The 27,916-nt window shown below is 43.0% G+C and overlaps 1 protein-coding gene and 1 non-coding gene across 2 annotated transcripts in view; both read right to left on the bottom strand.

The window, feature by feature from the left end:
- LOC126245744 (traB domain-containing protein) overlaps positions 1–27,916 on the bottom strand; it is a 198,789-nt gene that overhangs the window by 146,568 nt on the left and 24,305 nt on the right. The gene's annotated exons all lie outside the window — the stretch shown is intronic.
- On the bottom strand, positions 6,693–6,764 carry Trnat-agu (transfer RNA threonine (anticodon AGU)). Its single transcript has one exon. It is a non-coding gene; the product is annotated as a tRNA-Thr (tRNA).

Genomic DNA, 27,916 nt, shown 5'->3' with positions numbered 1-27,916 from the left:
AGCCGAAAGATAGGAAACGTGGGAGGACCAGCACAGTTTTCTGTCAAACATAAGACCCAAGAATTTAGCGACGTCTGAAAACGGAAGGTTGACAGGTCCTAGATGTAAGGAGGGCGGAAGAAACTCCTTACGTCGCCAAAAATTAACACAAACGGTCTTACTGGGAGAGAAACGGAAGCCTGTTTCGATGCTCCAAGAGTGGAGGCGATCGAGACATCCTTGAAGACGTCGTTCAAGAAGGCTGGTCCGTTGAGAGCTGTAGTAGATCGCAAAATCATCCACAAAGAGGGAGCCCGAGACATCAGGAAGGAGACAATCCATAATGGGATTTATAGCGATGGCAAACAGTACAACACTCAGCACGGAGCCCTGGGGTACCCCGTTTTCTTGGGAGAAAGTGCGGGAGAGGGTAGTGTTCACCCGCACCCTAAATGTGCGCTCTGCCATAAATTCGCGAAGAAAAAGGGGCAGCCGGCCTCGAAAGCCCCAAGAGAACAGTGTGCGGAGGATGCCTGTCCTCCAACAGGTATCGTATGCTCTCTCCAGATCAAAAAATATTGCTACCGTTTGGCGTTTCCGGAGAAAATTGTTCATGATACAAGTGGAGAGAGCAACAAGATGGTCAACTGCAGAGCGATGCTTTCAGAATCCGCATTGGGCAGGTGTTAAAAGACTGCGGGATTCCAGCCACCACGCTAAACGGTAATTCACCATACGCTCCAAAACCTTACAGACACTACTCGTGAGAGAAATGGGGCGATAGCTAGAGGGGAGATGTTTGTCCTTTCCAGGTTTCGGAACGGGAACGACGATAGCTTCCCGCCATCGTCTGGGAAAAGTACTGTCGGTCCAAATTCGATTATAAAGGCGAAGGAGGTAACGCAGACTATGGGTTGATAAATGCAGCAACATTTGGACGTGGATACCATCCGGTCCTGGGGCGGAGGAGCGAGAAGAAGAGAGGGCATGTTGGAGTTCCCGCAAGGAGAAAAAAGTATCGTAGCTTTCGCGATTTTGAGAGGAGAAAGCAAGATGTCGCACTTCCGCTGCACGTTTCTTCAGGAGAAACGCTGGCGGGTAATTTGAAGAGCTCGAAATCTCGGCAAAGTGCTGACCCAACGAGTTAGAAATTGCGACGGGGTCCACTAATGTGTCATGCACGACAGTGAGCCCAGAGACCGGGGAGAAACTAGGCGCGCCTGAGAACCGTCGAAGCCGACTCCAAACTTCCGAGGAGGGAGTGAAGGTGTTAAATGAGCTAATAAAGAATTTCCAGCTTGCCTTCTTGCTATCGCGGATGACACGACGGCATCGCGCTCGTAGCTGCTTTTAGCGGATACAGTTGGCCAAAGTAGGATGGTGGCGGAAAACGCGGAGAGCACGTCGCCGCTCACGTAGTGCATCACGGCATGCCTCGTTCCACCAAGGAACTGGGGGGCGCCGGGGCAATTCGGAGGTGCATGGTATTGAATGTTCCGCAGCTGCAAGAATAACGTCGGTAATATGTGTGACCTCATCGTCGACGCTGGGAAAGGGACGGTTATCGAATGTCGCTAGAGACGAAAAAAGTGTCCAATCGGCTTGGGCAAACTTCCAGCGTCGCGGGCGCATATATGGCTGTCGAGGCTGCAGTCTAAGGACACATGGAAAGTGGTCACTCGAGTGTGTATCATCAAGGGCGAACCATTCGAAGCGCCGAGCTAGCGGAACAGTACCGACCGCAAGGTCCAAATGAGATAAATTTGTCGTGGAGGCAGACAAAAATGTAGGGACCCCAGTGTTGAGGCAAACTAGATCTGCTTGGTGGAAGACGTCTGGCAATAGTGAGCCACGTGGACAAGGATGTGGAGATCCCCAAAGCGGGTGGTGGGCATTGAAGTCCCCAACCAGCAAATATGGGGATGGAAGCTGACCAAGAAGATGAAGGAGATCAGCTCGTGCCATTGGTGTGGACGATGGAATGTATACAGTACAAAGAGATAACGTGTATCCGGAAAGGGAATGACGGACGGCGACAGCTTGGAAGGAAGTGTTTAAATGGATTGGGTGATAATGGAGAGTTTCATGGAGAAGAATCATGAGTCCTCCATGTGCTGGAGTGCCTTCAACAGAGGGGAGATCATATCGGACGGACTGAAAATGAGGGAGAACAAAGCGGTCGTGGGGACGCAGCTTTGTTTCCTGAAGACAGAAGATGACCGGCGAGTAGGATTGTAAGAGGATCGACAATTCATCCCGATTAGCTCGAATACCGCGGATATTCCAGTGGATAATGGACATAGGGTGAACAGAAAATGGAGGAATGTGACCAATGTCGCTGTCAACTCAACGACTGCTCTGAGCTTGCGACCGACAGCATGGAATGGCATTCAGCCGAAGGCAGAAGATCCTGATCCATAGGTTGGTCAGGAGCAGCTCCTGCCACCAGCGACCGGCCGGTTGATCGGCCGCCAGCAGTGCGCCTCGGCGACACAGAAGACGGCCGAGGGCAACTTCTGCCAGGTGGTGCTGTAGATGGGACACGCCTTGGCGGAGAAGGAGAGGAACTGGGTTTCTTTGTAGCCTTCTTGGAAGTATGATGTTTAGAGGAAGGAGGAACCGATGGTTGGGAAGTTGCCGTACGTAAAAACTCTTCACGAGTATGCTCTTTTTTCGAAGTCTTGGTGTCTGACTTTTGGGCTCGAGATTTAGCAGAACTCGACGAAGGGTGAGCCATAGAGTGGGCAGGTGAAAGTGGTGAGGTTGAACGGGCGATCTTTGCGCTGGCCGATCTGATGACCGTGGTACTAAAGGTGAGGTCGCAAGTCTGCGTGGCCGCCTCCTTTGTTGGCCGATGAGAAGCAAGGACAGCGCTGTATTTTCCTTTCTGAGGCACGGTGGGCTGTCGACTGGCGAATAATTTTCGAGCAGCAAAGGTCGACACCTTTTCCTTTACTCTAATTTCCTGGATGAGTTTTTCGTCCTTAAAAACGGGGCAATCTCGAGAGGAAGCAGCGTGGTCACCCATACAGTTGATGCAGCGAGGGGATGGAGGTGGACAAGCACCCTCATGGGCATCCTTGCCACACGTAACACATTTGGCTGGATTGGAACAGGACTGGCTGGTGTGATTGAACCGCTGGCATCGATAGCAACGCGTAGGGTTTGGGACGTAAGGGCGAACGGAAATTATCTCATAGCCTGCTTTGATTTTCGATGGGAGTTGAACTTTGTCAAATGTCAAGAAGACAGTGCGGGTTGGAATGATGGTCGTGTCAACCCTTTTCGTAACTCTATGAACAGCCGTTACGCCCTGGTCAGACAGGTAATGCTGAATTTTTTCGTCAGACAATCCATCGAGGGAGCGTGTATAAACGACTCCACGCGAGGAATTTAAGGTACGGTGCGGTTCCACCCGGACAGGGAAGGTGTGGAGCAGAGAAGTACGCAGCAATTTTTGTGCCTGGAGGGCACTGTGTGTTTCTAACAACAGGGTGCCATTCCGTAATCTGGAACAAGACTTTACAGGACCTGCAATTGCGTCGACACCTTTCTAAATAATGAAAGGGTTGACCGTGGAGAAGTCGTGACCTTCGTCAGACCGAGAAACAACAAGGAACTGTGGCAACGATGGAAGAACCGTCTGTGGCTGAGACTCAGTGAACTTTTGTTTGTGAGCAGACATAGTGGAAGGTGAGGAAACCATTGCGGAAGAATCCGCCATGATTACCGGCGTCTCCGATGGTGGCGCGCTCCTCCCTTGTGGGGGCCCTCACTGAGGGCACACCCGCCTTAGGTGATTGTTCACACCTCCCGACAAACGGACGGAGGGACCAATCGGCACTTTCGGAAGGTATCAGCTCGGGTAATCACTCCTCCCTGGGCCTGGCCGTTACCAGGGGGTACGTACGTGTCCTACCTGTCTACCCGGGGCGGGGAATTTCGCGTTACCCCGTCACCGGCTACGCATGGAAGTGCGTGTGTCGGCCTTCAGACACGCACAGGGAGGAAAAAAGAGAAAGGGAAAGGAAAGAAGAGAGGTCTCAAACGCCGCAGCGGAGAAAAGGGTAGAGAGAAGAGGTAAGGAAAAGAGAAGGACAAGGAAGGATGAAGACTTACAAGCAAGGAAGGCAAAGAATGTAGTATATTTACAAGCGTCCGTCTCCGGACGTAGGCACAAACCAGAACCCCAGAAGGGGAGAAGGGGAAAGAAAGAGCCAGAGGTGAGTGGGGGGGGGGGGGGGGGGGGCGAAGATGGGGGATGGGGAAGGATGCGGAAAGGGAAGGTATGCAGCCCGGAAAGGAAGGATGGCCACATCAGCTCGGGGTCCCGTGCTCGCTACGCACGTATCCACAAAAGAGCTGTGGATCCCCTGGGGGGGATAAAGAGCTTGTGTGGAAAAATGTTCTCAGATGGGCCCCTGGCTACATCCGTGGATCCAACCATATCAAACCTACTGACCACCAACAATACCTCCGCTTTGACAGCTACCATCCATCCAATATGAAGTAGTCCCTTCCATATGCCCGGAGGAGGGGAGATGGTGCAGTAAACGTTGTGCAGAAGCAAACGCGTTTCTGCTATCATGCACATGACGTCAGGGAGGGACACTTCGTGCCCATATTGGAACAATGGAGGCTGTGGATATGATTAGTGTTTTTGTTTACATTTAGTTACTTCTGTGTAGTGAGTGATTTGCAAGTGAAAGTGTTTTGAATGTGTGCAGCCAATGCCAGGTTGTGCAGTTGTTGGCTGAATTCTCGCAAGCGTAACACTAAAGGGGCTATAGTAGTAGCTTTATGCTTTTCCTCATGATGGAGAACTCTAAAAGATTTGACTGTCAAAATGCTGCAGAAAAGACTCTGTGAATGTTCCAAATGATAGAATATCCTCTTGTTGTTTCAAAGAAACTGATTATGTTAGAGACTTGTGTGCTGAACGACTGAATTTACTATAAAAAGGAGTGCTTAAGAGCAATGCATTTCCATCATGTAATTTGCTTTGTAGTAGTAACGTCAGTGAAAGCACACCATAGGCAAGAGAAGAAAGGAAGTAACGTTTCAATAAACTTAAGATCCATTTGAAGAAGCATAGAGGCATTATAGAAGCTTTCACCATGGAGGAAGACTGCTGATAAGCATACATTTACGGATAAAGTTGTTTGTAATTTTTCAGATACAGAATTCCATATCAGCATTAAAGACAAGAAATGCTCATCTGAAGAAGACGTGCGTGAAACTGTGAGAAAATAATAAAGATCTTTGAAGTCAGTTGTCATCAATGAAATGACATCTTGTACTTTGCATGCTGTTTCACCGAAAAGTTACAAATTTCGCAGGGAAAACCTCTGATGCCCTCTACTTGCAGTGTCAACCTTGCATTCTTGGATAAACCACAGTTTTTGTTACCATCCAGGAACTTAAGAGGCTGTTTTAGTTAGGTTATCTAATTCAAATTCTTTCTGCAAATAAGGCACTTATACAATTTCTTGAGTGAAAATGATAGTGCCCACCTATCAGCGAAGTTATTTCAAACCTATGATAAATACAATATGAAAATGTGCAGTTTATACAACTTGTTTACTTGTCAAAACTTACCCCAGAGCCAACTTAGGAATTTGCATGCTCATTTCAAAAATTTACTTTGACAGATAACTGCAAAAAAACATCAGTGTCAGTTAAAAGCTGGACAAGTTACAGAATGTAGCAGAATATTCTACCAATAACAGAATTGCAATTTTTGTTTCATTATTCCAGTAGAGACGAAAATATATCACAAACTCATTGCATAAATACATGGCCCATATGTTATAGTGCTGTTCTGGAAGTAGATGTTGTTGGCTAGTGACATCACAGCTTCAGCCAATAGCAACACGTAACACTTACAGCCAAAACTTATTTTGCAAAGCATACAGCCAAGCCACCCACGTAGTGCCATATCTGTAGTGACAAGCAGTGCCTCTTCAAATATGCCACGGGTTCCACTGAAACCTTTGAAGACCATAATTACCCTCGCAACCTTGTCCAGAAACATATCTCCTAAGCCTTGTCTCTCCAGTCACCTACCATCCTCGACATATCCACTGTCTGGTCACAATGGAGCACTCCTCTATGACTCAATACTACTCAGGACTGGAGCTAATGAAACAGATTCTTTGCCTGGGTTTTGACTACCTCTCATCATGTCCTGAAATGCGGAATATCCTACCCACTATCCTTACTACCCCTCCAAAAGAGGTATTACACTGCCCAACCAACCTACATAATATCCCCTTGGCTCATTACTCATATCCCTGCAATAGATCTAAATGCAAGACTGTCCCATATCCTCCCACCACCACCTACTCAAGTCCTGTCACAGGCACCTTCTACCCCATCAAAGAATGGGCCACCTGTGCAAGCAGCCACGTGATCTACAAACTTAGCTACATCCACTATCTGCATCCTACAAGTGCATAACCACTAAGAAGCTGTCTGTCTGTATGAACGAACACTGCCAAATTTTGCCAAGAGCCAATTGAACCATCCAGCTGCTGAGCATACCACTAAATACAATGTGCTTCACTTTAATGATTACTTTACAGCAGATCTTCTGAGTTGTGCAAGTGGGAACTCACCCTACAACATATTCTTTGCGCCCTTAACCCCGCTGGCTTAAACCTTCACTAGCCCCTGTCTTTCACCTATCTTGTATATATGCAGACTGAAACTTTTACCAAGGCTGGGATTCTAACCCAGGTCCCCTGCTCACTAGGTAGATGCACTAACCACTATACCACCCTGGCTTTACATATCTGTGTGGACTATCACAGCATGCCTCCCTTCTCCAAATTACCATTCATCCCTTGGACCACCTGGTATTCGCCCTAAACTCAAACAGCATTGATCATATTATCAAAGAAACTACAGCTGCGTTTCAGGTAGGATCCCCCATTTCATTTGGTGCTAAGGTGCTGTTTCAATACACTTGGCGAGCCTCTGCAATGCTGTTGAAGTTTAGGGGGAATACCAAGTGGATTGAGATGTCAATGGGAATTTGGATTGAGGAGTGTCATGTTAGGATAGTCCATTCAGTTTTGCAAAGCCACTGTGCTGTGTTGGTACAGTAGTGAGTGTGTGTGTGCCTAATGAGCAGGAGATCCAGTTTTGAATCCCGGCCTTGGTACAAATTTTCATTCGTCATTTTAGTCTGCATATATACATAATTATGTTTGAGATTTGGAAAAGTTTGTGGAACATGTAGTTTCACTTGATCCCATCTACTTATTCCCTTCCCTGCTCCCACTCCAGCATTACACATGCCTTCTATCCTGCCAATAAATAAAGGACGGTTATAATTAACCTTTCACTAACTGAGAGACTCACCCAAGAAAAATTAGTGATTACAGGACAATGAAACTTTATGGAGGAAACATTTGTAAGAATACGCAGAATAGAAATAATGAATAAACCACTGAAACACATTTAAATTGCGTACCATGTTTATGTTCCACATTACAATTGTTGCTCAATCTAATGACCACTTGCATCAATGACAGCCTGGAACCACTAGAAATTGCTCTACTGCTGCCCAAAACAATGGTGAACCTTGGAATATCAAGCTGTCATGACATATCTCCTGCACTGCTTGTAGATCACACATTTTGTTCAGCATTTTCAGGCATGGCAACATTAACTTCTTCAAGAACTTGCGGCACAATTGTCCATTGGCCTCTTCCAGCAGCAATTCTCAAATCTCCAGTTAATTTTAATCATGTTCTTTAACCATGGTGCAGAAATAGGACCTCTCGGTACCCCTTTAACGCACCAATACTCATGAAGAACAGCCGCACTATTGCTGTTGTTTATAAGTAAAGCACTGTTCACCTTGTTCAGACCCATGTCAACGACTGCAACTGCACTGCACATTGGTGCTCGTGTTTCAGCTCTACTTTGCCATACCAGTCCCACCATATAATGGCAAGTCATGACACTAACTTTACTACCAACACAAATCCTGCAGTGCAACTCCCCCCAACTCTTAGACATCAACAGCATCTTCCACATCCCTTTCCTACCATCTCGCTCCCTGCCAAACACTTTTTCAATAGCACCACCATCTAACCCAGCAAGATTGCTGTTCGCCGGTGGAAGCAGTTGCAGTTGGGCCTTAGCGGCCAGAGATGAAAGTAGCCGTGTGTGTGTGTGTGTGTGTGTGTGTGAGTTGTGCTAGTGTATGTGTTTTCTCCTACAGATAAAGGACAAAATCCACAAGCTGAACAGTTCTAGCATTCTTTCTCAGTGTGCCTGTTTGAAACTAAATGCCTACTCTATGTGGTGAGTAGCAATCTGTCCTTTCTACATTGTTGTTCTTCCCTCCTGGATTTCCCATTTTTAAATATTTCATCATACAGCTCTATTCGCAGATTGCTCAGACACACTTCTGTTGTTTACAGGAAAGTACCTTCGCTTGATGACTGCCAAGAAAATATAGAAACAGTTGTCAATCATTGTACGTCATTTGAACAGCACGTCCATCAGTGACTTTTCAACTGTTCTAAACCTGCCCCAGTCTACTGCTGGTGATGTAATTGCCAAATGGAATCATGAAGGAGCAACCATAGCTAAACTGAGAACAGGCATACCTCATGTACTGATGGACAGGGGCCGTTGAGTACTGCGGAAGGTGACTGTAAAATAGTCACTTTGTGTTCACTAACAGCTATCATTAAAAATGAATAAATATAAGCTAAGGTCCATAACAATGATAAAGAACCTGATGCCATCTGATTACAGCATTAGCGGTAAACTCCTGAAGACTGCCATATTGCTTAAATATCTAATGGGTAATGTAACAAAATACACTACTGGCCATTAAAATTGCTACATCATGAAGATGATGTGCTACAGATGCAAAATTTAACCGACAGTTAGAAGATGCTGTGATATGCAAATGATTAGCTTTTCAGAGCATTCACACAAGGTTGGCACCAGTGGTGACACCTACAACATGCTGACATGAGGCAAGTTTCCAACCAATTTCTCATACACAAACAGCAGTTGACCGGCGTTGCCTGGTGAAATGTTGTTGTGGTGCCTCGTGTAAGGAGGAGGAATGCGTACCATCAAGTTTCCGATTTTGATAAAGGTCGGATTGTAGCCTATTGCGACTGCGGTTTATCGTATCGCAACACTGCTGCTCACGTTGGTCGAGATCCGATGACTGTTAGCAGAATATGGAATCGGTGGGTTCAGGAGGGTAATACGGAATGCCGTGCTGGATCCCAACGGCCTCGTATCTCTAGCAATCGAGATGGCAGGCATCTTATCCGCATGGCTGTAACGGATCGTGCAGCCACGTCTCGATCCCTGAGTCAACAGATGGGGATGTTTGGAAGACAACAACAACCATCTGCACGAACAGTTTGACGACATTTGCAGCAGCATGGACTATCAGCTCGGAGACCATGGCTGCGGTTACCCTTGAAACTGCATCACAGACAGGAGTGCCTGCGATGGTGTACTCAACGACGAACCTGGGTGTACGAATGGCAAAACGTCATTTTTTTTGGATGAATCCAGGTTCTGTTTACAGCATCATGATGGTCGCATCCGTGTTTGGCGACATCATGGTGAATGCACACTGGAAACGTGTACTCGTCATCGCCATACTGGCGTATCACCCGGCGTGATGGTATGGGGTGCCATTGGTTACACGTCTCTGTCACCTCTTATCCGCATTGATGGCACTTTGAACAGTGGATGTTACATTTCAGATGTGTTAAGACCCGTGGCTCTATCCTTCATTCGATCCCTGTGAAACCCTACATTTCAGCAGGATAATGCACGACCGCATGTTGCAGGTCCTGTATGGGCCTTTCTAGATACAGAAAATGTTCAACTGCTGCCCTGGCCAGCACATTCTCCAGATCTTTCACCAATTGAAAACGTCTGGTCAATGGTGGCCAAGCAACTGGCTCGTCACAATACGCCAGTCACTACTCTTGATGAACTGTGGTATCGTACTGAAGCTGCATGGGCAGCCGTACCTGTAAACGCCATCCAAGCTCTGTTTGACTCAATGCCCAGGCGTATCAAGGCCGTTATTACGGCCAGAGGTGGTTGTTCTGGGTACTGATTTCTCAGGATCTACGCACCCAAATTACATAAAAATGTAATCACATGTCAGTTCTAGTATAATATATTTGTCCAATGAATACCCGTTTATCATCTGCATTTCTTATTGGTGAAGCGATTTTAATGGCCAGTAGTGTAATATGAAATTGAATGAAAGTGTAGAATCTGTAGTGGGGAAGACAAATTGAAGAAATATTGTTCAAAAGATTTCTGGGAAAGTAAAGTATACCTGTGGAGAATATCTGATACAATATGCAAGAGTAACTAAGATTTCTGGGAAAGTAAAGTATACCTGTGGAGAATATCTGATACAATATGCAAGAGTAACTATTTCTAGAGTACTGTTTCACTGTTTGTTGTCATTTTCAAGTAAACACTACAGTGAACATCAAACAAATTCAGACACACATGGCTAAACTCACAAAAGTCACTACATCCCATACATACAAGTGCGATGAAATGCCTAATGCAGGACAGCTGAAAGAAGGGCAACATTTTTTTCAAGAAGCCTTGTTGTGTTAATGTAGAGAACCTAGACCTGAGAAAAACTGACAGAATTCTGCTGCCTCAACTGTGTTCTTTGTGTAGAGGCCATGGGAACAAGAGAGATTAGGACATTTACTGAAACAAATTGTTGTCATTTACCTTTAGGTTTTGATCTTCTGATGATTTTAATGGATAGCACCATTTCAAAGACATTACAAGAAGGCTGCTCACATTGTCTCCTAAATCATTTATATAGATTAGGATCAGCCTAGGCCAAAAACACTTCTTTGGGGATACCAGAGGTCACTACTGTTTTACTCAATGATTTTCCATCGATTTCTACATACTGTGGCCTTTCTGACAGGAAACCACGAATCCAGTCAGACAACTGAAGCGATACTCCATAGACATGGAATTTGATTTGAAGTTTCTTGTTAGGAATGTTGTCAAAAGTGTTCTAGAAATCTAGAAGTATGGACTCAATTTGAGATTCCCCGTTGACAGCAATCATCTAAAAAATTCCGGACCCTACAAATATTCTTTCAGAGTGCCACACCAGCGAAAATCTGACAGCATCAAGTGTAGGCTATACAGTGGATGTTTCAGCACCTCAAGTATAAGATTACATAGTATATGTTTAGTATGTGCAGGTTTAAGAAAGGTGTGCGTTGTCGTGGACCACAAGTACACGTTTTGAGATATGTCTCCAATATTTTGAATGCATCTCAGGCCTGAACTACTTCACAACCATTTCACTGTGTTGGGCACTACAGTTTGATTAAAATTTACTTCACGCACTGGAGCTGGTTTTCTCAAATCAGTGCAATCAACATCACAACCACATTGTTCGCTATTGCCAAACTGCCACAAAAATTGGAGAGTCAATTCCATTTCCTTGTCTATCATTATTTCTTGATGTGTGTGGACCCCAAATCATGGCTCTGGCACTTTTATTTCATATTTCATTACACATGATAACCACATCAAAATCAATAAACACATACACAATGACACTAATGAAATACACAGGCTTCATACACAGCTCTAACCAAACACTACAGGATTCTTCTGCACAAGACATGATTCAGTGTCACATATATTGTTATCATAATCACAGAGATCAGCTTACACTAAATAAGCTTCGCACATCGCATGAAGTCGGATTCTTGAAGGCTGCAATTCACTACAGCAACTGGGGATCCACAGTCATAAATAGGCTATTTAACCCAGTTTTTTGTGTCGTAGTGCAATGATTAGCATATAAACCTGACATTTAGAAGGTCGTAGGTTCAAATCTCATAAAGTACAGCAAAATATTTTTATTTTTAAATCTGATCGAAATAAATAGTTTGATTATTATTTTTATTCAATTAACTGGTTTAAATGTAATTTTTTTTTTATTTCTAATTCCCTCCCGCATCAATTTCATCATCTTATTGACTTTTTTATTTGCTCTTATTTTTCTTTCTGTCATCCTTTTGTTGTTCAAAATCTGCCTGTGTCACCTATAATATGCAACCGAGTGACAATGAGGACTGCTCATTGGCTGGTAACACGGCAGTTCATGCAGCCAGTGTGAGGATTGTTTCAGGTAACCAATGATAGTGAGAAATTACAGTTTCCCTTGAGCATTGAAACTGACTTCTTCCTGTCTTGAGTTTACTCATGGAGGTTAGCTTTAATTTCCAAGAATAAAGCAATTATGATTTTAGTTCTACCACAGATTTCTGACCACCATTTTCTTGGATGCACTGCACATCACAAGGTTGTGGTTAGGTTAGGATACGAGTTTAAATTCTGGGCTACAAATTGCATCATCTGCTGCAACTTAGCCAATGGTCACTAAAAATCAGCTGTTGACAGCTCATCTCGCATTTCTGAAATATCTCACAGCAGCTACTTCCAACACTGTTCCATGTTCCACATTAACAGCATTTGTGAAGTGTCACGTCACGTTTGTGTGTCACCTCTAACCTATTACTAGCTGGCAGCTGATATGGCAACACTGTAGTGGGAAGTGATAGACATCAATGATCAAGTAATTTTGATCAGACTATAGTCACTATTTAGCACTTCTCGGAACATTTGATATCATCAGTAGCAGCACAACTTTCTCCGAGGATGCCTGGGACAATTTTTTTTTCTTGACTAGAGCCTCCATTTCATGATTCTTTCTTGTACTTCGATAATTGTGCACACAGGACGTGTCTTCTGCTGTAATTTGTCAAAGGAAAGCATTACCTTCACCTGCATAATGCTAGAAGTGCTATACTCACATTACAGCATACAATATCGGCCAGGCCAGAACAAATAAAATGCTTATTCTGATGTCCACCCAATCTGCAAAAATATTCTTACCCGCCTGCAAGCCACCTATATTTCCAACCTATTGCTAAATGTTATCTGTTCTGCTGCCATTTGGTGAGTAGATTTTTTTATCTATCCAATTAAACTATTTTCATAAAAGATTGAAGAGCAAGATCTCTTCCATGAACTATCATGCTCATCAAATTGTGGTCCAGTTGCTGGTAAGTTATACCCCGTCCCCATCGTAAACAGTAGCTTTACTGTGCCACCGTCACTCATTCCATTGCATAGTTATCTATCTGGACACAATTGTTAATTAGATGACCTAACGTATAAATGGTCACTGATGAACTGTGGCCTATGGTAAGTTTGACCAGCCAATTGCAGAACATGCTGTTCAACACAACATGGCCAATTTCAATTAATCCTTTACAAGTCGTGCCATCTGGGTCATCTCTTGTACTGCTGCTGATCCCCCCCCCCCCCCCCCCCCCCCCCACTTTTGCTCTGTCATCTCTGAAGTGTGCAACTGGGAAATGCCCCTCCAAGGAATTCTTTTGCACTGCTTTTAAGCAAGTTCATGTTCACCCATAACTGACCATTTTGCTGGTTGTGAAGACACATCCAAGTTACTTATATGGATTACACAAATCAATTTTTATAATGGCAACAAGTATTCAGTGCCATTAATCTTTGATAGATTTGTGGGTGATTTTTCAACCACAATGTGTAAGGTGAAATATCTTATTGATTTAAGGTCAACTTTAGTCCTTGTGTTTAGTGGTGGAAACAATAATTGCACCATAGTTCTTGCACTTTTCAGCACATAACAAGTCTACATAATAATTGCGGTTAGAGAGAGAGAGAGAGAGAGAGCAAATTTATTTATTTGTGGGCAAGTGTATTGCTGATCTCCGAAATTATCTCATAAGGAACCAGTAGGTAGTGTTTTGAAGCTGATATGCGTGAAATAAATAGAAATTTCAATTACGCTATTCTAATGATGATGCATTTCTGCCATTACGCTGAAATCCAGTGCCATCAACTTATGATGTTTGATGCAGTAAAGAGTTGTCATTTACACACAATCATTTTGGTAAGCGAAATGTATGCACAATAACTCTTGCACATAATATGTTCAAGTAATATGCGCAGCACAGTCTAGACAGACATGCCACCTCATTTGCTTACACTTGATGTCATGGTTCGAATGATTTGTTTTCAAACTGTGCTTATTTATGAAACATGTCATAGTTAGGGCCCAGATTTTAATGACAGGTCACATTTTTTCCCTAAACTTTATGGTGAATTTTATAACAATTGATGAACAAATCCAGGTATTGTAGAGCAGAAAAATGAATTATTATTGTGTATATGAAGTCATGTTTATGACTTTTTTTAGTAATACGTCATATTTCAGCCGATGTTTGCCAAAAATACATACACTGTCATTTAAGATAAGCTATCTCAACACTGGAGGTATGAATGAAAGACATAGTTTTATATTATTCTGGAAAGGAAAATATGCTAAATTCATTATGTCTGAATGAGCACTTGAGTAAGGGAAATGAAATTTCTTTTTGTATATTAGATGATTTCCAGTTAGTTAATAGCTTCAGCAGAGACCTGCATGTACATGGAGACATGTCAATTCATATTAACCCTTAACTACTATCGACCCTCTCTCAGACCGCTACTAATTTTTGTGTCGAGATATTTCTCACACCCCTGCAAAGCCAAATGGACTCTTCCGTGTACCTTCCGATTGGCTGTCAAGCTACACGTGCCAGCATACTGGCATTGTTGCTGCTCTTTGTTTCGTAATTATTAGCCTTGAGAGGTTTCACAGATGTACCATAGTGTTTGCGTGCCGCGTTTTTGTTGCATGCTACTGTTTCTCCATGGCGGGGAAAGCTGGGCCTTCTATGCAACATGTGTTATGTGAGACAGATGTGGATGTTCAAGATTGCCCCATCGAATCTTTGGATGAAGACTTTAATGACAGCCATAATGACCCTGATTTTGAGATATTAGTGATCACGACACTAATTCAGAGCAGGAAACTGACAGTGAAGAAGATGAGACAGCTGATGACGATGGAGCTTACCTCTTCGGTAAGAATCGATGTTTTCGATGGAGAAAAAAGCAGCCACCAGCTAATGTAAGAAGAAGGCAACACAACATCATCTTGCAGCTTCCTGGACTGCGACAGATGGCGAAAAGTCTTGGTGAAATCCCTGCCGTTTTGGAGGTATGGAAACTGTTCTTTACACCAGACATTCTAGACGAAATCGTCCGATGGACAAATCTGAAAATATCTAAGCTTAGAGCACAGTATACTAACGATCACTTATCATATCTACAAGATGTTGATGTCATTGAACTGAAGGCTCTAATTGGTCTATTAGTGTATTCAGCCATTTTCAAGTCAGGGAACGAGTCTGTTTACAGCTTGTTTGCAACCGATGAAACAGGCAGAGATGTTTTCAGGTGCACTGTTAGCAAAGAAAGATTTCTGTTTTTATTATCTGCATTATGATTTGACAATCCAGATGATCGGGTGGAAAGAAAGAAAATAGACAAATCAGGAGCAATTTCACAAATCTTTTTGCGTTTCATCGAGAACAGTTAACTTTGCTACTCTGTAGGTGCAACAGTGTGTGTCGATGAAATGCTTGTTCCTTTTCATGGAAGGTGTGGGTTTAGAATGTACATGCCAAACAAACCGGCAAAGAATGGCCTGAAAGATCAGTGTTTGACTGACGCTCGTACAAATTACTTGTACAATGCATACATTTATCCTGGAAAAGGCAGCGACGGTCACACCCTTCCCAGCCACGAAAAGATCACAGTGTTCTCACACAGGCTGTTCTTCGATAGGTGAAACACATTGAAAACACAAGGAGAAATTTTATAGGTAACAACTGGCACTCATCAGTAGAACTAGTCAATGAACTTTCAAAAAAAGGTCTTACATACGTTGGTACACTGAAAAAGAAGAAAAAAGAGATCCCACAGAACTTCTCACCCAGTAAGAAACGTGGTGTGAAGACATCTGTTTATGGTTTTACAGAAGACATGACTCTGGTTTCCTTCATGTCCAAGAAGTCCAAAGCTGCAATACTGATCTCTTCTATGCACCATTCACTAACAACGATCCTGAATCAGGAAAACCAGAGATCATCCTGTTTTATAACACAACAAAAGGTGGTGTGGACTGTCTCGACCAAAGGTGTGCAGCTTATTCGTCAAGTCGCCAGACAAGAAGATGGCCTTTGGTCATATTCTTCACATTAGTCGATATTGCTTTCGGTGTAAATTGTTATGTGGTACATCAAGCTTATCCAAAGGCAGAGGTAATGACGAGATTGAGCTTCATGAAGACTCTAGCAAGAGACCTAGTTGAACCTCATATGAAGTGTAGAATTTCTATTGGACGCTTGCCACGAGAGTTGAGTGACACCTTCAGAAGAATACTTCACTTACAAAATGAGCCTCAGACACCAAAAGAATTCGAAAAACCGAAAAACATGTGCCTTTAGGCCTCCTCGTCTGAAGAGGAAAACAAGGTATCCATGTCAACAGTGTGGTGTTCCAATTTGTTTGGAGTGTTCCAGGAAGGTCTGCGTGAAGTGTTTGCAGGTGGAAATTGACTAAAGTATGATTCAGTGGCACATAAGAACAAGTATTTAGTCTTTACTTGTGATTTTAGAAGTAAAATGTGGCAAAGTTTCTCCATTCATAGACTTATGGACTGAAATATTCACTCTACATTGCAAAGATGAATCGTAAACTGAAAGATGACTTTTCACACAATTTATTGTAAGTCAAGTTGGATTTTTCCACCTACTTATATTGCCAATTTGTAATATAATCCATCTGATGAAAATCTGTGTGGGAGTAGAAAGCTAATTATTTGCTGTTATTTTCATAACTCATAAAATAAAAATATATTCCAGATTTTGCTTTGTTTTAATTGTCAAAGTGTTTAAAATACTGCATTGTTAAAAAAATCATCAAATTTCTACAAAGGCCACCTCTAAGAAGTATAATGAATGACAGGAAGTCATATATATTCTGCAAAATTCTGGTTTGATATATATATATATATATATATATATATATATATATAAAAGAAAGTGATGAGACTTACCAAACAAAAGCGCTGGCAGGTCGATAGACACACAAACAAACACAAACATACACACAAAATTCTAGCTTTCGCAACAAACGGTTGCTTCGTCAGGAAAGAGGGAAGGAGAGGGAAAGATGAAAGGAAGTGGGGTTTTAAGGGAGAGGGTAAGGAGTCATTCCAATCCCGGGAGCGGAAAGACTTACCTTAGGGGGAAAAAAGGACGGGTATACACTCGCACACACACACACATATCCATCCGCATATACACAGACACAAGCAGACATTTGTAAAGGCAAAGAGTTTGGGCAGAGATGTCAGTCGAGGCGGAAGTACAGAGGCAAAGGTGATGTTGAAAGACAGGTGAGGTACGAGCGGCGGCAAATAGAAATTGGAGATTAGCGGAGATTGAGGCCTGGCGGATAGAGAGAAGAGAGGATATGCTGAAGGGCAAGTTCCCACCTCCGGAGTTCTGACAGGTTGGTGTTAGTGGGAAGTATCCAGATAACCCGGACGGTGTAACACTGTGCCAAGATGTGCTGGCCGTGCACCAAGGCATGTTTAGCCACAGGGTGATCCTCATTACCAACAAACACTGTCTGCCTGTGTCCATTCATGCGAATGGACAGTTTGTTGCTGGTCATTCCCACATAGAAGGCTTCACAGTGTAGGCAGGTCAGTTGGTAAATCACGTGGGTGCTTTCACGCGTGGCTCTGCCTTTGATCGTGTACACCTTCCGGGTTACAGGACTGGAGTAGGTGGTGGTGGGAGGGTGCATGGGACAGGTTTTACACCGGGGGCGGTTACAAGGGTAGGAGCCAGAGGGTAGGGAAGGTGGTTTGGGGATTTCATAGGGATGAACTAAGAGGTTATGAAGGTTAGGTGGACGGCGGAAAGACACTCTAGGTGGAGTGGGGAGGATTTCATGAAGGATGGATCTCATTTCAGGGCAGGATTTGAGGAAGTCGTATCCCTGCTGGAGAGCCACATTCAGAATCTGATCCAGTCCCGGAAAGTATCCTGTCACAAGTGGGGCACTTTTGGGGTTCTTCTGTGGAAGGTTCCGGGTTTGAGGAGATGAGGAAGTGGCTCTGGTTATTTGCTTCTGTACCAGGTCGGGAGGGTAGTTACGGGATGCGAAAGCTGTTTTCAGGTTGTTGGTGTAATGGTTCAAGGATTCCGGACTGGAGCAGATTCATTTGCCACGAAGACCTAGGCTGTAGGGAAGGGACCGTTTGATGTGGAATGGGTGGCAGCTGTCATAATGGAGGTACTGTTGCTTGTTGGTGGGTTTGATGTGGACGGACGTGTGAAGCTGGCCATTGGACAGGTGGAGATCAACGTCAAGGAAAGTGGGGAAGGGACCGTTTGATGTGGAATGGGTGGCAGCTGTCATAATGGAGGTACTGTTGCTTGTTGGTGGGTTTGATGTGGACGGACGTGTGAAGCTGGCCATTGGACAGGTGGAGATCAACGTCAAGGAAAGTGGCATGGGATTTAGAGTAGGACCAGGTGAATCTGATGGAACCAAAGGAGTTGAGGTTGGAGAGGAAATTCTGGAGTTCTTCTTCACTGTGAGTCCAGATCATGAAAATGTCATCAATAAATCTGTACCAAACTTTGGGTTGGCAGGCCTGGGTAACCAAGTTTCACTTTGTATTCACCTTCTCCTTTTTACCGTAATCCACTATACAATTTTATCCCGCCGATATATACTCAATAATACGTAACAATACGTAACCCACTTCCAAACCATAACCAAAAAATTTTTTTTCCGCTACTGCTATAAAATCCACCGTTTCTAGTTCACAAACAGTTCCTTTCAGCTATTAAACCACCTTTTCGGCTAGTTTTAATAACTTTTGCTTTATTTCCATTTCCGTTTTTTCACATCACCGATCGTTTTTAGCCGCTTCCCACAGGTTTTAATGTCGTTATTTCTCCATCAGACAATTGTTAGCCTCATTTCCATAATCTGCCACCACCATACCACTATTTTTAATACATCCTCACGTAGTTTTTTCGAAATTTTCCCGAATTTCTCCACCCTTTAACGTGTTTTGGCGGCAACACAACCACCTAACCTTTATGCACATCGTTATCTATCTACACTATTTCACCACAGGATCAACATAACCCAGCTCCAACCAACCCCTTTTCGCCTCTTTTCACACCAGATTTCCATTTGCTTTCTGCTTCACCTTTATCTCTCTCCATATATTTATTTTCATTTCAGCCTCATATACACTTTCGACCTTCTAGTACCATGTCACCCTCACAACACCTCCACAACGACCCCATTAAGTTTTATTTACATTCCCTCCGCAAACATGCCTTCGCCCTAGCCAGATTACACTCCCATATTTTATTTTCTCAGGCCTGTCTGACATTTGGCATCACCCCCAAAGGCCTCACACTTAAAGTTCCCATCTCTGGCTGCAACCCTTCTCTCCATCAGTCCCTATACCAGTTCCAAACTGAACAATCCATTGCCCTCACCCACCTAATCCTTCACCTACACATCCACTCAGCCAATCAACACACCCGTCAACTCCTATCCTTAATAGAAGTCCTCAACCTTTCCTCTCCCACATCCACACCGGCTGTTCAGACCATCCTCCTACAGGCCAACCGCAAATTAGAACAGCATGCCACCCTCCACCTTAAAAAACTATCCAATCTCCTGGTTTCCCACCTCCGGAAAGGCAACTCACTCACCCTTCACAACCTTTCCAGCAAACCTCAACCTCCTCTCATTGCACACAAACCCAGTCTCTCCCATCTACTCAATCTCCCACTTCCAGCTCCACTCCCTCCAAAACCTCAAAATTCCAATCAACACAATCTGGAACCACAACACCCCAATTCAGTAGTTAACCTTTCCTCCAAACCTCTCTCCCAATCCGAAACCTCTGTCCTATCCAAAGGCCTCACCTTCAGCCCCACTCCCAGCTTTAACCAAACAGCCCTCATCAAAGATTTACTGTCCTACACCCGTACTCTCTGCTGGAAATATCACTTTGCCACGAAGAAAAATGATCCTAATCCTACTCCTAATGATCCAACTCCCCAAGACACTATCCAAATTGAACCCTGCCTGGAACAGTTCCGTCCTCCGTCACAGCGGGACCCACCTCCTCTTCCTCAAAATCACCCTCTCCTAACCTTCCAGGAATTTCTGACTTCCAGCCTTGCCTCTCAATCCTTCTTAAAAAACCTTAATCCTACTCCCAACATCACCACTGCTGAAGCCCAGGCTATCCGTGATCTGAAGGCTGACCAATCCATCGTCATTCTTCCGGCTGACAAGGGTTCCACGACTGTGGTACTTGATCGTCGGGAGTATGTGGCTGAGGGACTGCGTCAGCTTTCAGACAACACTACTTACAAAGTTTGCCAAGGTAATCCCATTCCTGATGTCCAGGCGGAGCTTCAAGGAATCCTCAGAACCTTAGGCCCCCTACAAAACCTTTCACCTGACTCCATCAACCTCCTGACCCCACCAACACCCCGCACCCCTACCTTCTACCTTCTTCCTAAAATTCACAAACCCAATCATCCCGGCCGTCCCATTGTAGCTGGTTACCAAGCCCCCACAGAACGCATCTCTGCCTACGTAGATCAACACCTTCAACCCATCACATGCAGTCTCCCATCCTTCATCAAAGACACCAACCACTTTCTCGAACGCCTGGAATCCCTACCCAGTCTGTTACCCCCGGAAACTATCCTTGTAACCATTGATGCCACTTCCTTATACACAAATATTCTGCATGTCCAGGGCCTCGCTGCGATGGAGCACTTCCTTTCACGCCGATCACCTGCCACCCTACCTAAAACCTCTTTCCTCATCACCTTAGCAAGCTTCATCCTGACCCACAACTTCTTCACTTTTGAAGGCCAGACATACCAACAATTAAAGGGAACAGCCATGGGTACCAGGATGGCCCCCTCGTACGCCAACCTATTCATGGGTCGCTTAGAGGAAGCCTTCTTGGTTACCCAGGCCTGCCAACCCAAAGTTTGGTACAGATTTATTGATGACATTTTCATGATCTGGACTCACAGTGAAGAAGAACTCTAGAATTTCCTCTCCAACCTCAACTCCTTTGGTTCCATCAGATTCACCTGGTCCTACTCCAAATCCCATGCCACTTTCCTTGACGTTGATCTCCACCTGTCCAATGGCCAGCTTCACACGTCCGTCCACATCAAACCCACCAACAAGCAACAGTACCTCCATTATGACAGCTGCCACCCATTCCACATCAAACGGTCCCTTCCCTACAGCCTAGGTCTTCGTGGCAAACGAATCTGCTCCAGTCCGGAATCCTTGAACCATTACACCAACAACCTGAAAACAGCTTTCGCATCCCGTAACTACCCTCCCGACCTGGTACAGAAGCAAATAACCAGAGCCACTTCCTCATCTCCTCAAACCCGGAACCTTCCACAGAAGAACCCCAAAAGTGCCCCACTTGTGACAGGATACTTTCCGGGACTGGATCAGATTCTGAATGTGGCTCTCCAGCAGGGATACGACTTCCTCAAATCCTGCCCTGAAATGAGATCCATCCTTCATGAAATCCTCCCCACTCCACCTAGAGTGTCTTTCCGCCGTCCACCTAACCTTCGTAACCTCTTAGTTCATCCCTATGAAATCCCCAAACCACCTTCCCTACCCTCTGGCTCCTACCCTTGTAACCGCCCCCGGTGTAAAACCTGTCCCATGCACCCTCCCACCACTACCTACTCCAGTCCTGTAACCCGGAAGGTGTACACGATCAAAGGCAGAGCCACGTGTGAAAGCACCCACGTGATTTACCAACTGACCTGCCTACACTGTGAAGCCTTCTATGTGGGAATGACCAGCAACAAACTGTCCATTCGCATGAATGGACACAGGCAGACAGTGTTTGTTGGTAATGAGGATCACCCTGTGGCTAAACATGCCTTGGTGCATGGCCAGCACATCTTGGCACAGTGTTACACCGTCCGGGTTATCTGGATACTTCCCACTAACACCAACCTGTCAGAACTCCGGAGGTGGGAACTTGCCCTTCAGCATATCCTCTCTTCTCGCTATCCGCCAGGCCTCAATCTCCGCTAATCTCCAATTTCTATTTGCCACCGCTCGTACCTCACCTGTCTTTCAACATCACCTTTGCCTCTGTACTTCCGCCTCGACTGACATCTCTGCCCAAACTCTTTGCCTTTACAAATGTCTGCTTGTGTCTGTGTATATGTGGATGGATATGTGTGTGTGTGCGCGAGTGTATACCCGTCCTTTTTTCCCCCTAAGGTAAGTCTTTCCGCTCCCGGGATTGGAATGACTCCTTACCCTCTCCCTTAAAACCCACTTCCTTTCATCTTTCCCTCTCCTTCCCTCTTTCCTGACGAAGCAACCGTTTGTTGCGAAAGCTAGAATTTTGTGTGTATGTTTGTGTGTCTATCGACCTGCCAGCGCTTTTGTTTGGTAAGTCTCATCACTTTCTTTCTTTTTAGATATATTTTTTCCACGTGGAATGTTTCCCTCTATATATATATATATATATATATATATATATATATATATATATATATATATATATATATATATATAAAAAATATCTGTATACATAAAATATCTGTGAGACTCCTCCATAGTAATTGTGTTCCTGTGAATGACCATAGTAATTAAGGGTTAAGAAAGCTTTAATGAATGGTGGTAGTGGATTAGATCTAGGCTTTTTGTGTAGTGAGTTGCACTTTGAAGCTATAGGTAAACGAGTGTTCAAAAGTGTTACTGTATCATTTTGTAGGTCATATAATATGATCCATTAACCTTTTCAGAAAATATTGAGCATTTATTAAATTTCTTTGTAGTCCTCAATCGAGCAATTATAGTACAGTATTGTATAGTATAGTATGGTATAGGTGGTGACATAAAAGCTCCATTCAATGCAACAAAAGAGATACATAATGTAAATGAATGTAAATGAATTTAAAAATCTGTTAAGACAATTTAATTTTAGTTTTACTAACTGTAAACCTACAAGAGAGAGAGCCTGCCTTGACAATATACTTTAAAATGTTAGTAGTGATTTAATGTGTTCTGATATAGCTATTTTTGCTTTCTCAGGTCATAATTCACTTTTGGTAGAAATAAGTATGCCTAATATGATGTCCAAAGAGCTTACAGAGCCTAAAGTGGCCATGACAAGACCAATAATGCAGGACAAAATTTCTAATTTCATGGTTTCATTCAAGAATTACAATTAGAAACATTTGGTTAACAGCAATAGTCATTGTTCTGCTAATATAGTCTTTGATAGATTTTTCGAGCTTTCTTAAATATTTTTCAGAGCAGCTTTCCTCAGTACAAATGTAACATTAATCCCAACACAAAGAAGCATAACCAAAAGAATGTTCAACTAGCCAATATGAAAAACAGATGTTAATATATTTAGATTTTTATAGATTACACAAAACAGACATGGCTAAGCTAAAATACTTACAAGTGTTCAAAAGGATTATAAACTTACAGTCAATGAGGCTAGGAAGCAACATAACTTGTTTATAATAGTCATCCAAAAAGAAATGCAAGAAGCACGGAGCTCAACAAACGCAATGGCCAAAAGTAACCAAAAATAGACTGTAGTAGTACGGCCATTTGAATTTAATAACAGTCTGTTAATGAAATTTTTAAAAGCATTGTTAGGCCTTGTGAAACTGCATCTGATCTCATAATTTGTCAAAATATAAGCTACACATTGAAAGATATCTTTTTTTCTCACCAGATGTTGTTTTAAGTTACAGTTCGTGCTATTGACTCTTTGATTGAAAAGGTGCTTAGAGCTTCACAAGAGAAAAACTTTGTCCAGTTACTTTCAGTGACCTTAGCAAGGCCCCTGACTGTGTAGAGCATGATTCTCTTCTCAACAAATTAGTTTATTATGAAATCACGGCAACATTGTTGAACCATTTCATAATAACTCTAAACCAATTGTGTGTACTGTAAAGGAGAGACTGCAGATAGCTGAAATTAAGTGCAACACAAGATTTAGCTTTTGAACCTTACGTCAATATCAGTTATGACTATAATGTTCTTCAAACTATGACTAAAGGCACTCTATCGCAAGTGTCAATCTGGTTTCGAGCTAAAAGATTTTTGGTCAAAGCCACTGGACAAAAACACAGATGACTCATGTATATAAGATGGGTAAAAAGGAATGGACCCGCAAAATTACAGACCAATATCCTTGACATCGGTTTGCTGCAGAATTCTTAAATATATTCTGAGGTTACATGATAAATTTCCTAGGGGCTGAAACACTTATGTCCACAAATCAGCATCATTTTAGAAAGTATCACTAGCGTGAAACTGGCCTTTCCTCACACGATACACTGCCCACTATGCTGAAGGGCAAAAGGCATATTTCTAGATTTCCGAAAATTATTTGACATAGTACCCCACTGCAGACTGTTAACAAAGGTGTAAGTCGTCTTCTCTTTTTTTTCCAAACACAGTAATTATACAGTTAACCAGTTGCAAATAGCTCCTTGATACAATTGACCTTGGTTGTTACGTCTACTAAGGAAGTCTTCGTCAGAGTGAAATTCTGAGGAACCGTAAAATTACTTTGTGAGAAAGCAATGATCAGAATTTACAGCAGCAGTTCTCAAGTCGAAAATAAAATAAAATACATTCCAGCCTTTATTTTCAACTTGAGCATAGCTGCTCTAAATTCTGACCACTGCTTTCTCACACTGTAATTCAAAATTTCATTCTTATAAAGAACCCTTAGTAGGTGTCAAAACCTATGTCAATTGTACCAAAAAGTTATTTGCAACTGGCTGGTTGTATAAGTACTATGTTTGAAAATTGTATACGGTCGCTGACAAACAGCCATGTTGAAAACTGGAAGGTGCCAGTGTAAGGAATAGTTCATAGATATGCGAGTGGCTCAAAGATTTTTTCAGTAATAGAACCCAGTATGTTGTCCTTGATAGTGAGTGTTCATCAGTGACAAGGGTATTGTCAGGAGTGCCCCAGCAAAGTGTGATAGGACCACTGCTATTTTCTACACACATAGATTATCTGGCAGACAGGGTGGGCAGCAATCTATAGTTGTTTGCTGCTGATGCTTTGGTGTACAGGAAGGTGTCGAAGATGAGTGACTGTAGGATGATACAAAAAGACTTTGCCAAAATTTCTAGTTGGTGTGATGAATGGCAGCTCGCTCTAATGTAGAAAAATATAAGTTGCTGCGGATAAGCAGGAAAAACAAACCAGTAATGTTCGGATACAGCATTAGTAGGGTCCTGCTTGACACAGTCACATAATTTAAATATATGGATGTAACGCTGAAAAGTGATTAAAATGGAATGGGCATGTGACAATTGTCATAGGGAAAGCGAATGGCCAGGTTCAGTTTATTGGGAGGATTTTAAGGAAGTGTGGTTCATCTGTAAAGGACACCACATATAGGACACTAGAGCGACCCAGTCTTTAGTACTGCTTGAGTGTTTGGGATCTGCACCAAGTTGAATTAAAGGAAGGTATCGAAGCAGTTCGGGCTGCTAGATTTGTTACCGATATGTTTGAACAACAGGCAACTCAAATGGGAATCCAAGGAGGGAAGGCGGCGTTCTTTATGAGGAACACTATTCAGAGATCTAAAAGCTGACAGCAGAACAATTCTATTGCTGCCAACAAACAATTCGCATAAGGATCACGAAGATAAGACACAAGAAATTATGGCTCATACAGAGGCATATAGATAGCCATTTTTTTCTCACTGTCTGCGAATGGAAGAGGAAAGGAAGTACTTAGTAGTGGCACTGGATATCCTCTGACATACACCATATGGTGGCTTGCCGAGTAGGCATGCAGATGTGGATGTCCCTTTGGTTTATCAAGATCAGCCTGTTTCGCCTTTTTTTTTCATATTATTATATCCTACGGGCTTTTATTTTGGTGCAATAGCACACATGCTCAGGGCATTTTGGTACTTCACTTTGGTTTATCAAGATTAGCCTGTTTTGCTTTTTTCATATTATTATATCCTATGGGCTTTTATTTTGGTGCAACAGCACACATGCTAAGGACATTTTGGTACTTCAAAAGAAAGTTACTAGGATTATTACAAACTCAGAAAAACTTGTCCATCACAGACCATTGTTTATTGACAAAAAATATTAACCATAATAAACTTATACATTTACAATGTTGTATACAAAGAAAAACTCACCAGAATACCAGCTGAGGCAAGATTTATGCTCTCAAGGTACTAAAAATAATAGGAGTATTGATATACATTGCTGCAGACTACATCTACATCTTATTCTGCAAGCCGCAGTGTGGTGTGTGGTGAAGAACACCCTGTACCACTACTAATCATTTCCTTTCCTGTTCCACTCTCAAACAGAGCAAGGGAAAAAAAGACTATCTATATGCCTCCATACAAACCCTAATCTCTCTAATCTTATGTTCATGGTCCTTACATGAAAAGTACAGAGACAGCTGTAGAATCACTATGCAGTCGTCCTCAAATACCAGTTCTCTAAATTTTCTCAATAATGCTCCTCAAAAAGAAGGTTGCCTTCCCTCCAGTGATTCTCATTTGAATTCCCAAAGCGTCTCTGTAATACTTGTGTGTTGTTTGAACCTAACAGTAACAAATCTAGCAGCCCGCCTGTGATTTGCTTAGATGTCTTCCTTTAATTTGAGCTGGTGTGGACCCCAAACACTCTAACAATACTTAGTGTCCTACATGTGGTCTCCTTTACATATGAACCACACTTTCCTAAATTCTCCCAATAAACTGAAGTTAATCATTTGCCTTCCCTGCCACAGTCCTTACATGCTCATTCCATTCCACATTGCTTTACAACGTTACGCCCAGATATTTAATCAATGTGACTGTGTCAAGCAGCACACTACTAATACTGTATTTAAACATTATGGGTTTGTTTTTCCTACTTATCAGGATTAACTTACATTTTTCTACATTTAGAGCTAGCTGCCATCCATTACACGAAGTAGAAATTTTGACCAAGTCACCTAGTATCTTCCTACAGTCACTTAACGATAACAGCTTAATGCACCACAGTACCATCAGCAAACAGCCGCAAACTGCTGCTTATCCTGTCCAGCATCTAGGTACCCCCTTTGTCACAAAAATTCCAGGACAGTTTTTTTTTATTTCGGAGTTTGCAACACTAAAAAGGAAAAAAAAACTTTTTATGTTATCTGGTATGTGCACATCCTTGAAATGACCTTGGCCATGTTTCCAGACAAACTTACTAGGTAGCAGAGGTGTGATCTTTTGTTCTCTTTTTTTCTTTTTTAGCAACATACTGTTTGGGTTCTTGGCAGATTAGTTATGGTGACACAACGGATGCGCATTGTGAGCAAAGCGTGAACTTTTAAGTTCTGCAATAAGCTCAAGAAAACCACTAGTCAAATGTCGACAATCATTAAGCAAGCATATGCAGGCACTTTCAAGATGTCGTGTTTTTGAGTGGCACAAAAGGTTTCATGGAGGCAGAGATTCAGTGCAAGACTATCCCAGAGCTGGTTGTCACTGGTCTACAGCACATACTGATGCAAACATGGAGTGTGTAAAGCAGTTATTGCAAGACCACCACCATGTAACTGTGCAAGCGATATCACAAGAACTTAATTTGAATCGTGACGCATGTCATAAGATTTTATGCAAAGATTTAGGGAAATGGAAATTTAATGCACAACTTGTCCCTCACGCAATAATAGACAAAAAGAAAGAGGAAATACAAAGAATTTCTGCTGAGCTACTGAACAGGACCAGACAAGATCCCACATTTCTGTCAAAGATTATTGCTGGGGATGAAAGTTGTTGCTACCAGTATGACCTTCACAGGAAGCATCAAAA

This window comes from Schistocerca nitens, chromosome 1 (assembly GCF_023898315.1).
Source record: "Schistocerca nitens isolate TAMUIC-IGC-003100 chromosome 1, iqSchNite1.1, whole genome shotgun sequence".
NCBI lineage: Eukaryota > Metazoa > Arthropoda > Insecta > Orthoptera > Acrididae > Schistocerca > Schistocerca nitens.
This window is presented reverse-complemented; position numbering and strand designations above follow the sequence as displayed.